A 12,895-nucleotide genomic window follows, 5' to 3' on the forward strand; every position below is an offset into this window, starting at 1 on the left:
ATCCCATGATGAGGACACTTCCTAAGCATCTCCTTATAATACTCCCAAGCTTCACATAAAGACTCTCCCGATTGCTGTGCAAATTGAGTAAGAGCGTTCCTGATTGCAGTTGTCTTCGCCAAAGGGAAGAATTTAGTAAGAAACTTCTGAGCAAGATCCTCCCAAGTAGTGATGGAACCAGCTGGTAAAGAGTGTAACCGGCTCTTAGCTTTATCCCTCAGAGAGAATGGGAAAAGTCTCAATTTCACGGCATCTTTAGAAATATTATTGAACTTGAAAGTGTCGCAGATCTCGATAAAATCCCTAATGTGCATATTGGGATCATCCGTTGAAGAACCCCCAAACTGAACTGAGTTATGGACCATCTGAATTATGCCAGGATTGATCTCAAAGGTATTAGCTGCGATAGCTGGCCTAACAATGCTAGATTGAATGTCATTGATCTTTGGTTGAGAAAAATCCATCAACGCTTTCGGATTTGCTGCTGGTTCTCCCATTGCAATAAAAACTAGAGTACCTGAAATATACGACTAAGTAACTAGTAAGTAAAATATCTGAGTCAGTGAACTTTAATGACCACTGATGTCAAGCACATAAACTAAAAATTAATACCGAGTCCCCGGCAGCGGTGCTAAAAAATTGATAGGGCGAAAACATGCGTTAAAATTACACACAAGTATACGCGTTCGTAAGTAGTATAAGATATAAATCAGATTCATTCCCACAAGGACTGGTTTAGGTTAAAATCGGATTATGCACTTATGCAATAATGTATCATTATCGTTCACAGCTAAGACAAGTAACAAGTTTGATTTGATTAACTAAGAGTAAACTAATATGCAATTAACTAAGAATAAAAGTGATTGAATTACCATATGAGACTAACATGGGATTCAGGTGGGTGATCCTACCGCTACTTCATTACTACTTCATTCAAAGTCATTGTTCTTAACCATAGCATGTGATGGTGATGACAACTAATCAGATAACACGAAACTAGTAAACTCCAACTGTCGTTGTACGAATACCCTACTACCAGACATCCACAAAAAAGATAGAAGCTGGATAGACACCACTTATATTGAGACCCTATATATCTATAGAATTTGACAAGATAAAGGTTTAATGCACAGGTTATCTATCGTAATTACATAGGGCAAGTAAGATGGTTAAAATTACCTACGAATCATGCATAACAAATACATAAACTATGCTAGCATGGCAAGTTCTAAATCTCTATATTCACTGTCGCTTCAATAAAGATTAACATAATATCTTATATGTTAGCTAAGCACATAAGACGAATAAGCACAACCAATACTAGGATATCAATCAATCACCACACACCAAGATATTGAACAAATTAACTATTAAAATCCATAACTAAATCCGTTAGCACCCCACGATAACGATTAGTTCATAACCGTACTCATCGTCACCATGGATTCCAATAAAAGCATGATAATAAATAATATAAGAGTACTAGGGTTCAAGACAAATCGAAAACTAGCATCCAAGTATCTACTATACTAAAGAAAATAAAGGTCTTCTTCTCCGTAGCCATCTCGTGCTTTCTAGGTCTTCGTATCGCTCTCCCTTGGCTCCTTGTTCTTTAAAAGTTTTATTTAGGGTATATATAGGCTTCAGGACCGAACTGGGCTTCCAAATCTCCAAAATGGACTCGAATCAGAAATTTGGCTGAATGGACCAGCGCGGCCACCCCGCATTCCAGCGCGGCCGCCCCGCATTCCAGCGCGGGCACGCCGTGCTACTCGATTTTGGCTCTGTTTCTTGTTTTGACTGCAGATTGAGTTCCGTTCATCCGATTTTGATGATCTAATAGTCCACGCGAAGATCTCAAGATCCTCTACAATTTGGGAATGGCCTTTACTTCATTTTCTCGGCTCTTTTCAGCATACATTCAATAAAAGCTCCATTCTTCCTCCAACTAGTACCTGAGATGCAAAAACACAAAAACACATCAAAAATACCAATAACTTGAGTCCTAAACACCAACTTAAGATTATAATGAGGCATTCCAAGTAGATATAAAATCCACTTATTAGATGCCCTTCTAGAGATAAGATAATTAAGGGATACCTGCATACACCTGTCTATCCCTGGGTCATTTATGTTGATCACAATTCTTTTCTCTTGAAAATTTTCCTTAGTCACTAAGATCACCCATATGGAGTTTATTGTCCTATCCAAGGCCTTTTTGTAGGTGAAGAGATTGTTATTGAGAGAAGTCCTGAGAGCCTTGAGCAATTCATCAAATTCCCTGCTCAGACTAGGTCCCTCAGCTGCTCTAATAAGCATCTCCATTCTAATATCAACTTCTTGAATTTTTCTCTTGTCAGCAGCTTGGAAAGTTTCAGTAGATGATCTTAATATCCTAGCCTCTATCTCCCCCTTAGTCTTGTTGGGAGGCATGAGAAAGGGAGTAGGAATTTTAGGCCTCACTGTTTCTAGAAGTGCAGGCAGAGGTATGTTAAGCTTGCCCATGATAGCTCCCATAGCCACAACATTTTACATTTGTAAGTGCTTGTGGGAGTCTACCTACCGAGGTTTGAATATCTGTCTGTTGACTCTGCACCAATGAGGTGAGAGCATGCACTTGAGCTGTGAGTGAGTCATTGGAAGACTGCAAGTTGGAGACTTATTGTTGAAGCGACTGCATTTGAAGATTTGTAGATGTATAGGAAGGTTGATGAGAGCTGGATGAAGTAGACGATCCAAATATGTCTTCCACGGCTTGTTTGATACTCTCCATTAGCAGTGCAGAAGGCTCATATCTGCTTTGGTGAAGCTGGTTCAACTTTAGCTTTGTGTCATTGAAACTTGTGATTTGTTGTTGAACCACTTCATGAAGAGCAATGAAAGATTGTCTGAGATTTTTGACATCTTTTTCCATAGTAGTCAGATCTAATATTTTCATTTGGTCAGGAAAGTGTTGAAACTTTGAAGTGATCTTGACTTGAGAAGGTATAATCTCATCCATCTTCTCATTTAGCAGTTTCCTTACCCTGTCTTCATGACCAATCAACCTGAGTTCTAGAGCTTTTCCAAAGAGATGGAAAGCTTTGAGTTGGGCTTTGAAAACTTCATTGATTGTATCATAAACTTCAGCAGGAGTTAAGGATTTAGCATTGCTCCCCAAAATAGTTAGATAATCTTCTCTGAATTTGACTAAAATACCCTCCATTTCCAGATTGTAGTCTTTGTTCAGCCAAGCATCACATTTGCCATCCTATTCAACTTCATTAACAATTTTATCTTGTTGTTCTTGGACATCTGTTTGATATGAGAGCATTATGGCTTGGTAATCCTGGTCAGACATAGGTTAAGAGTTGTTGAGAGATCTGTGCAAGTCCTGCTAACTGATCAACCCTGAAATCTTCAATATTAGATTGAGGTGCAACTTCTTGTAGCCAGTTTGAGACTAGATGATTTGGTTGAGAAGTTGAGGGTTCAGTTATTTGGATTTATGAGGAGCCAGGAACACCTGTGACAGAATTCACAGTTGAAATCACAGTTTGCACTGTGGTTATGACAGGGTGTTATTCCTCACCAATTGTGGGAACCTCCATTTGAATTGGAGGGAATTTGACTCTGCTACTGTCATTTGCAACAGCCTCAAACCCTTGTGTTTCTTGCACCACATTGTTACTTAAATGTGATATACTTGCCTCCTCTATGACAGGAACATTGGAAATTGTACTCCTAACATCAACTGCTAATGTAATTTCTGCTAGAGTTTTGAGGGGAGTTGTTCCTAGAACAGGAACCTCCAATTGAATTGGAGAGGATTTAGATAGCTCCCCCTCAGGAGTACTACCCTCAAACCTAACAGTCTGTGAAGATTGATTTGCACATGAAGGTGCATTTGTGTTTGTCACAGGGTATTTAGTGAAAACTGATGAAACCCCTGTGTTTGTGATGGTGTCATCAAGGTCTACCCCGGCGAGTAGCCTCTCACCATCTGAATTTGGTGTCTGGGTGGTGAGAAAGGTTTCTTGAACCAAGTCACTTGAAAGGGGAAACACTTGAGGATTTGATTTAAGTGTTTCAGTATAGGAAGAAGAAATATTAGATATAAGAGTTTGAAGTTTCAGACTGAATGTTGGCAGCTCCCCTGAATGGATGAGGGAGCTTCAAGGGATGCGATCTCCTTGTGTGTGCCATCCTTATTTCTCCTACCATACACTTGGATTTGTTCAAGTGTTGGCTGTGCAGACTCTTTATAAGATGCATTGGAGAGAATGCTCTTTTCAATAAAAATATCATGTTGAGAGGATGTCTCTAGAATATATTTTGTCCCCATTTGTACAACTGCATCCTTTTGGGTGGATACAGAGGTGGCTTGAGTGGTCAACTCAGTTTTCTTATCCTTCTTTGTTTTTCTGACCAAAGGTGACTCAGTTGGTGTTTGTTCCTCACCACTCTCATTCAGGGTTATCTTCTTTCTCTTCTTTTTACTCACTTCATCCTTTTGAGAGGATGAAGTGGTTGGTTTTCTAGCTGCTATTTGTTTTGAAGAAATGGTCTCAGCTTGGGAAGGCCCCTGTTGGTTAGCTTGTATTTGAACTTTTACAGGTTCAGGGACCATAGCTGTACTAGATTGAGCATTTGATCTCATATCAAGCATAGGGTAAGGGTAAGTTCTAAACCTCTCCATCATGAATGGAGTGATTTTCAGACTCACATTTACTTTATTCTTTGTAGTAAGTGAACCAAATATAATTTTGGACACTTGCTTATAATTGCCTATTTTAGTGTTGTCTATACCATTCAACAAATGTATGTCTGATACCTTATGATTTAAGGTAGACATAATAGATCTAGAAAAGAAAATTTCCTTACCTCTAGCAGATTGGGGCATGGTCATCCTAGTTGCAAGTTCTTCCAGGATTAATAGACCAATATTCACGTGTCTGTTGTGGGCTATTGAGAACACCAACTTCTTCACCACACTTGAAATATTGTCATATCCTGTCTTCCTGCATGTGAAGGCCCTTACTATATAATCAAACACAAAGGACCACTCCTTCCTTAGGTTTGTTCTGTTCAAACTTGCCAAGTTGATTCTTCCACCATAGTTGATGAAGTCCATAAACTTAGTTAGTTCATCCTGGGTTGGCACCTCCACTAGATTTGCAATTGGAAGACCCAAAGTTGCATTCACATCTTGCTCATTGAACTCTATATGTGGGCCTCCAATTGAGCATGTCACTACCAAGGACACAGAGTTGTCAAGCATAACAGTTCTCACCACTGTTGTCCAGAATTCATGCAGAACATCCAAGTATAGGACTGGGTTAGCTATTAAAGCACCTGCAAGATAGGATTCAGATGGAAATTTCACAAATCCCTTGAAACGGTCAGGGGCTTGGTAAGCATCAGTGAAAGCGATATAGTTAGTTCCTTTCTCTGGGATTATAGCTCTAACATTGTTAAGTGCCATTATTGTCGAGTAAGAGTGAATGGGTAACAAAAATTAGTGAAAAAGAGTTTGAAACGAGAGAGAAATCAGTTTGGAATTGGAAAAGCTGGGTCACTTAGAGTTCTCGAAGGCGTAAGTATATGTGTATCGAGATGTCTGGGTATTTATAGTAAAAACAAATGACTTGTCGAGAACTCAAAAATAGACGTTTGTAATTAGTCTATCGAGAAGTCATTTTGAAATGTAAAAAATATATCGATAATTCATTTTGTTTTATTCTTGTAGAGAACTAAAAAATAAACTTATCGAGATGTCAAATAAATACCCAGTTTGTACAAAAATGGACTGAATTATTTCCAATTTTTATTTGAATAAATCAAAATAAAATCAGAATAATTTTGTCAAAAGTATTTTACTAAAATAATTTATTGGATTAAATTATTTCAGTTCTGAGTTATTCATAACTATAAAATTATACTTATAGAGAACTCTGTAAGTTAACACTTATAGAGAACTCTACAATGACTTATCGATAAGTCATTATAAAGCCTATCGAGAAGTCACTTGAAAAGTCAGTAAATTGACTTGTCAAGAACTCACTCGAGAAGTCTTAAAATGACTTGTCAATAAGTCAATTTGACTTATCGAGAACTCAGTTCTCAATATTCTTTTGATCACTTTGATTCTGTCTTGTGTTAATTTTACATATTAAAGATGTAAATTAATAGATAGACATTTTTCTTAGAATTTGAAAAATTCCAAGCTAAATTTTGAATTTTGAAAAATAAATATGCAGAGATTTATGAAATATTTATAATTCATATTTCAGTTAATTTCTAATTAAATCAAATTAATTTTGATTTACTAGAAATTAATCTGCTGCAAAACATTAGCTGAGTTCTTGCCTTAGGTTGAAGAATTAAGCATTCCAATTTTACCTACAAGTCTAGTGGAAGTTGCTTCATCCAAAGATTTAGTAAAAATGTCAGCTAATTGTTTTTCTGTTGGAACAAAGATGAGCTCAATGGTACCATTTACAACATGTTCTCTTATAAAATGGTACCTTACATCAATGTGCTTTATCCTAGAATGATTAACTGGATTAGCCACTATAGATATAGCACTAGTATTGTTACACATAATTGGAATTTTGAGTAACACTAGGCCATAGTCCATTAGCTGATTTCTAATCCAAAGCACTTGAGCACAACAACTTCCAACAGCTATGTATGCAGCCTCTGCTGTAGAAGTTGACACAAATTGTTATTTCTTGCTATACCAGGATACAAGTCTTTGTCCAGGAAACTGACAGCTTCCACTAGTACTCTTTATGTCAACCCTGCATCCAGCAAAATCTGCATCTGTATATCCAACAACTTCAAAACCAGTTCCCTTAGGATACCACAATCCCAAGTTTGAAGTCACCTTCAAGTATCTGAAAATTCTCTTCACAGCCATCAAATGTAATTCTTTTGGATTGGCTTGAAATCTTGCACACAGACATGTAACAAACATGATGTCTGGTCTTCTTGCAGTTAAGTAAAGCAATGATCCAATCATTCTTCTATAGCTTGTAATATCTACACTCTTGCCTTTTTTATCTTCATCCAACTTTGTTGTTGTAGACATAGGTGTAGATGCGGGTGAACAATCAACCATGCTAAACTTTTTCAATAAATCTTTAACATACTTAGTTTGGCTTATGAAGATTCCATCACTTATTTGACTGACTTGAAGTCCAAGAAAGTAACTTAATTCCCGCATCATACTCATTTCATATTCACTCTGTATAAGCTTAGAGAATCTTTGACAGAGCTTCTCATTAGTAGAACCAAAGATGATATTATCCACATAAATCTGAACTAGGATCATATCACCACCATGCAGCTTGTAGAAGAGTTTCTTGTCTATTGTTCCTCTAGTGAAACCATGTTTAAGTAGAAAATCTGTCAGTGTGTCATACCAAGCTCTAGGTGCCTGCTTTAGTCCATATAGAGCCTTGAGTAGCTTGTACACAAAATCTGGAAATTCTGGATCTTCAAAGCCAGGAGGCTGTTGCACATAAACTTCTTCTTCCAACTCACCATTTAAGAAGGCACTCTTGACATCCATTTGATACACTTTGAAGTTTGAATGTGCATCAAATGCTAGAAAAATCCTTATTACTTCAAGTCTTGCAACTAGAGCAAAAGTTTCATCATAATCAATTCTTTCTTCCTGTGAGTAGCATTTTGCAACCAACCTTGCCTTGTTTCTGGTAACTATACCATTTTCATCCATCTTGTTCCTGAACACCCATTTTATTCCAATTACAATTATGTTCTTAGGTGCAGGAACTAACTCCCAAACTTTGTTTCTTTCAAACTGATTAAGCACTTCTTGAATGGCAGATATCCAATCAGGATCCATAAGCGCTTCTTCAATTTTCTTAGGCTCTACTTGAGACAGAAAGCATGCATGTAGGTACTCATTAGTAGTTGCACTTCTAGCCTTTACACCAGTATTGGGATCACCAATTATTGAATTTTGATTGTGACTCTTATCCCATTTTCTAGTGTGAGTTTGTTGACAGGGTTCTTCATTATTGGTATGACTGGTAGATTCTTCTTCTCTTTCTCCCCCTGAGTTTGTGCTATCAAATTCAGGTATATGAGATGATATTCTATTTTCATGATTTTCCTGTTCAGTAGTCTCTTCATTCATCATCTGTTGTGCATTGTCTTCATCCTCTTCATCAGAAACACTGTTAATGTTGAGATTTTCAAATGCAAGGGCTTCAGCTTCATTATCATCAAGGCATTCCGAGCCTGGATACTTGTCATCACCAAAAGTCACATTTGCGCTCTCCATGACTTTCTTTTGATCAATTACATAGACCTTGTAGGCAGTTCTCTCCAATGAATATCCCAGAAAAATTACTTTAAAAACCTTTGAGTCAAATTTTCCCAGATATTCAGAGTTGTCTTTTAAAATGTAACACTTACTTACAAACACATGAAGATGCTTTACATTAGGATTTCTCTTAGACATGATTGATTAAGGTGATTTGCCATGACTCTTGTTCATGAGATATCTATTTTGAGTGTAGCAGGTAGTATTTACAGCTTCTTCCCAAAAACTAGTTGGCATCTTGCAACATTGTCCTTGCAGCTTCTAGTAATGTTCAGTTCTTTCTCTCAACTACCCTATTTTGTTGAGGTGTTCTAGCAGAATAGAACTCTTGAACAATGCCTTTATTTTTGCAGAATTCACTCAATGATGCATTTTTGAATTCTGTTCCATTATCACTTCTCAATCTCTTCACACAGTTTTGATCTTCATCCTGTTTCTCTATCTTCTTTATGTGCTCAACTATGATGTGTGGAGTCTCATCTTTAGAATGTATAAATTCTACCCATGTGTATCTTGAATAGTCATCCACCATCACAAGTGCATATTTCTTCCTTGAAATTGATAAGACATTCACTGGCCCAAACAAGTCCATGTGAATAAGTTGCAATTGGTGCTCTTATGGAATTCACAGTTTTTGACTTGTGACTTGATCTTTTCATTTTTCCTTTCTAACAGGCTTCACAGACTTCAATTTGAGCAAACTCTAATTTTGGCATGTCTCTCACCAGCTCTTTCTTAACTAGAGTGTTGATTGCCTTGTAGTTTAGATGAGAGAGTTTTTTATGCCATAACTTGCTTTGCTCTAAGGATGTCTTGGTGTAGAAACAACAAATTCCATCCTCATTTGTTGAGTTCAAGTGTGTAACAAACAAGCTTCCTTTCCTTGCTCCTTTCAGAGAAACTTCAATGGTTTTCTTGCTAATGAAAATACATTCTTCTTTGTCAAATAGAACTTTAAAACCTTTGTCTACACACTGGCTGACATTGAGAAGATTTATTTCAAGACCAGCTACTACATCATCAATGACAATATTTCCAGAAACAATCTTGCCATATCCCATTGTAAATCCTTTGTTGTTGTCTCCAAAGGTCACCAAAGGGTCATCATTCTCCTTAAATTTTGATAGTAGGACCTTATCACCTGTCATATGCCTGGAGCATCCACTGTCTATGATCCATATGATCTTCTTCATTTTTCCCTACACACAATGAGTTTTAAGTATATTTAGCAACCCAAGTAGTGTTGGGTACTTTTTTCTTGTTAACTGATTTAGCAAAAGTAAAGTTAGAAGTCTCAGAAAGAATAGCATTCGTAGATGTTTGTGCATTTTCCCTTGCAGCTGTAGATCCAATACTAACTTCTTTGAGATCTACTCTCAGCTTGTGGCAACTTTTCATTACTTTTATGTTGCAGGGAATGCAGTCAAACTTATCACAAAATGAATATGGATCATTTGATTTGACTTCATTATACTTGCAGGCTCCTTCAACTTGCTTGCTAACAACCTTTTTATAAAGGTGAGTTAGGTGATTCACAGAGCCACACTTTTCATATTTCTTCCTTGGAGCATCTACAACATAAGAAAAATTGTTGCTTTGGTTTATCCCAATCTTCCCATTTCTATTTTTCTTCTTCTTTCTTGCAACTTCAGCTTTTGTTTCCTTGACAGATGTCTTGGAATCTTGGTTATCCCTGAGCTTCTTTTCAGCTTTGGAAGTTTGAGTTGTTTCTGCATTTTTCTTCTCATTTTCTTCATCGGCAATTTCTTGTTTTATGATCAACTCTTCTTCACTGAAATCTACCTCACATGCTTTGAACATAGGTGAACCAACCTTTTTTAGCATAGCTGGAACATCTTTATTTTCATTTGCTTTCCCTTTTTCACATGCAGCTTTCTTCTTGTTGTTCAAGGCATCATAATCAAGACCAATAACAATATTTGCACATGGCTTGTTCTTCTCATGGTATTTTCCAACCAAATCGGATGCATTCCTGAAAGATTTCAACTTGACTTGATTCTTTTCTAGCTTCTCCCTTAACATAGCTTCAATCTCATTTGCACACTTGACCTTGTTCTTCAGATATGCATTTTCTTGTTTCACGGCTTCAAGTTCTACCAACAACAACTCGGTTTCTTGTTTCTAATTTTCAAGTTTCTCATTTATCTTTGTCATTCTGTTAACCTCTTATTAGCAGCAACCATACTTGAATGAATGTGAAACATTTTTGTGCTCATCTTTTCAACAGTTTCCTTATATTGACTTACATTTAAATCAATGGTGGTAAGAGTTGGTAGCTGTATTTTTGATGAGGATGACTCTCCTTGCTCCAAGGCCATAAGTGCATAATTTCCAACTTCCTCATCGTCATCATTATCAGAATCATCCCAACTCTTTCCCTCTGCAAGATAGGCTTTGCTTTGCTGTTTCTTCAGAAGAGCTTCATACTTTGCTTTCAGTTCAAGATAAGCTTTGTCTTTCTTTGCTTTCTTGGGTTTCCTGCATTCTGTAGCAAAATGGCCTAGCTCATCACAGTTATAACACCTTATTTTTGATTTGTCAACAGATCCAGTTTTGTAACCATTTTTGCTATCAAATATGTACTTCTCTTTTCCTTTCCAGTTGTTGTCTTTGTTGAATGATTGTCCTTTACTCTTGAAGAATCTTGGATTCTTTACTCTAATGTTAGAGAACTTTCTTTCCAGATAGGTCATTGACTGATCTAGCTCATCAAGTTCATCTAGGGTGTAGAACTCATCATTTTCCAATTCCAGTATGACTTGTTCATGTGAATCATTGTTTCTTTGCTCACTTGTTGAGGCAACTGGAGTCTGGGATCTTGGCTCATCATTAGAGGTCTGGCTTTCATTGACAATTAGAGCACTTGAGCCATTTACAACATGCCCTTGACCAGCCCTTAATGACTTTCTTTGAATTATTTCCAATTCATAAGTTTTTAAGATTCCATATAGAACTTCCGGAGTTATTCTACTCAAGTCTCTCCCTTCTCTGATTGCTGAAATTTTCTGTTCCAAATGGTCAAGGAGTGTGAGCAAAAACTTTCAAGTTCAGTTCTTCAACTTCATAATATTTATCATGCAGCTGCAAGTCATTAATCATCTTGTTAAACCTTTCAAACACATCAGTAATACTTTCCTTTGGCTTGGCCATGAAATCCTCATACTACGAAATCAGTATTTTTCTTTGATTTAACCTAACTTCCTCTGTTCCTTCACAAAGTATTTCAATCTTCTCCCAAATCTGTTTAGCAGTGTCACAGTTGACAATGTTATTATACATTACATTCTCAAGTGACTCTATCAAGATCAGTTGCAAGCCACTGTCTAAGGAGACTTTTTCTTTCTCAGGCTCAGTGTACTCTGAAGGATCTTTAGGAGCATAATGAGCTAAAATGACCATATCTCCATCTGTAGATTCCTCAACTCTTACCATAGGAGTGAAAGGCCCATTCTTGAGAATCTGAATATATAATGGATTGGCCATCCTGATAAACAACAACATTTTCTTCTTCCAAAGAGTATAGTTAGTCTTATCAAAAGTAGGGATTTTGATGCTACTGATTTTTTGTGTATTCACTCTTCCAAGATCTTAAATCTGTTTACTTTCAGATTTTGCTCTGATACCACTTGTTAAATAATGAATCACACACAGGGGGGGTTGAATGTGTTGTGTTTTTCTGCTTGTCTTGAAATGTTTATGGTGATGAACAAAGTAAATTAAAATCTTGTAGTTAAATGTTTTAGTACTGAATTTAGAAAGATAAGACAGTGAACACAAATCTTTCAAAACTCACTTAATTTTATATTAAAATCAAGAATATTTTGCTACAAAATTTCTAGGCTCTTTGTTGATAAAGAGCTTAGCTTCTTCCTTGAGAGAATACAAGATTTTTTTATCTAACTTGTTACTTTTAACAAAGCATCCAGTGTTTACTTTATAGAACAGTAAACACTGGTTATTACACAGCATGCATTAGCATGTAGTAAACCCTATTTTTGGATAATCAAATCTTTCTATTTCTGGCTTAGTGTATCTTTGCTAATCTTGCACGCCTATGACATTACTTTGCCAGTTAATCTTGGCCTTTGATCTTGTACTCTTCAAGCTGCTTTTGTAGACTTGTCAATCCAACTGATTAGATTGTTTGTTGATTGATAATATTGGATATTAAACTGGTTGCACTTTGTACTTTGAAATTTTACCTCGAGATCTCCAGTTTGATATATAGAGAACTTGACATCTCGATAAGTATATTGGCTTATCGAGATCTCTAATCACTCTATAGTTATTTTGACTTATCGAAGTCTCTGAGTTCTCTATAAGAGAATTTGGCTTGTTGAGATCTCTCATCTTCATGTCTTCACTTTTGCTTATCGATAACTCAGAGTTCTTTAATGACGACTTGGCTTATCGATCACTCTGAATTCTCTAATGAAAATTGGCTTATCGATAACTCAGAGTTCTCTAGTGAATAAATGACTTTTCGATATCTCCATTCTTCATGTCTTCAAATTGGTCTTGTCGATATCTCTGAGTTCT

General features: G+C 36.6%; 1 non-coding gene across 1 annotated transcript; it reads left to right on the plus strand.

Annotated features, from left to right (window-relative positions):
• LOC141669015 (small nucleolar RNA R71) lies at positions 1–107 on the plus strand. The gene has a single exon (XR_012553317.1). It is a non-coding gene; the product is annotated as a small nucleolar RNA R71 (small nucleolar RNA).
• The last annotated feature ends 12,788 nt before the right edge of the window (positions 108–12,895 follow it).

This window comes from Apium graveolens, chromosome 6, assembly GCF_009905375.1.
Source record: "Apium graveolens cultivar Ventura chromosome 6, ASM990537v1, whole genome shotgun sequence".
In the NCBI taxonomy this organism is placed as follows: domain Eukaryota; kingdom Viridiplantae; phylum Streptophyta; class Magnoliopsida; order Apiales; family Apiaceae; genus Apium; species Apium graveolens.